Source organism: Cynara cardunculus (assembly GCF_001531365.2).
Source record: "Cynara cardunculus var. scolymus isolate 2C chromosome LG 13, CcrdV1, whole genome shotgun sequence".
Classification (NCBI taxonomy): Eukaryota; Viridiplantae; Streptophyta; class Magnoliopsida; order Asterales; family Asteraceae; genus Cynara; species Cynara cardunculus.
In genome coordinates this window covers 39,955,577-39,956,809 of record NC_037540.1, presented here as the reverse complement: position 1 = coordinate 39,956,809, position 1,233 = coordinate 39,955,577, and positions in this window count along the sequence as shown.

Here is a 1,233-nt window from a genome sequence, read left to right as displayed (position 1 = left end):
AGGTGTGGATCAATACGAGTGTTGTTGGTTACTTTTTTGGACAAATTAGGATCAGTAACGACAAACAAGTACTTTGTTTATATTACTCGGAATGAAATTTCCTTCAAAGTTGAAGCATGTTTTTGGGATTTTCAAACTTTAGTGGCCAAATTAGGAAGTAGACAAAAAAAAAGTCCGCCCCTTAATGGTTCTAAAACTCTCTGAATGATTTTGTATCTTGAATATTCCTTAACCATTAAGAGCCCTAATTTCATTGTACACAATTACCAAACAATTATATTTCATTTTGCATTATATCATGAGAGTCTCTTAATCATTCTGCACCAAAACCATTCAGCAATTGCCAAACAACCCCTTAAGTCTCGTTTAATGATTTATAGTTTAAAAAATGTTTGGTAGAGTTTTGTTGATATAGTATTAATGTGACATAGACTTCTAATCATGTGATACACGTGATACAACATTTTTACACTTGAAACTTCATAGTAAAACATTGTGAAGATAACCTTTACAGTGTTTTTGCTGTGAAGATTCAGATTTTTTTACCTTCACAATATTTTGTTGTGAAGTTTCAAATGTAAAAATGTTGTCTCATATGTTTCACGAAAATAAGCTGGTCTCGCATGAACCCAATCTATGTGACATATGTCTTATATAAAATTTAACGTGTCTTTGTTTATAACTCAAAATATACTACCTTCAAATTATAGTTTTTGAAATATATATATATATATATATATATATATATATATGTATAGGGGAACGTTCAAATAAAAACCACTCAATTTGTAAAAACCGTGAAAACCTCATTCAACCAATCATAATTTTTCATTTTGTTCATTTTTTTATAATTATGAGAGGTTGATTAACCATTTTTATTGTGGAGGGGGTTAATTATGAATATTATCATCTTCATTACTTTAATTTTAGAGAAATACATGAAACAGTTTCATTAAAATTCTATTAAATATTATATGAAACAATTTCATAACCATATGAAACAAATTCATCAAAAAAAAAAATTATATGAAACAATTTCATAACCATATATGAAACAAATTCATCAAAAAAAGTATTATATGAAACAATTTCACAAGATTAAACAATTTCATGAAAAAATTTCATAAGATTAAACAATGAAATCGACGTATGAGGCTGGTTTGTACGGTTTTTACAAATGGGGGTGGTTTTCATTTGATCGCTCATATCTCTCTCTCTCTCTTTCTCTCTCTC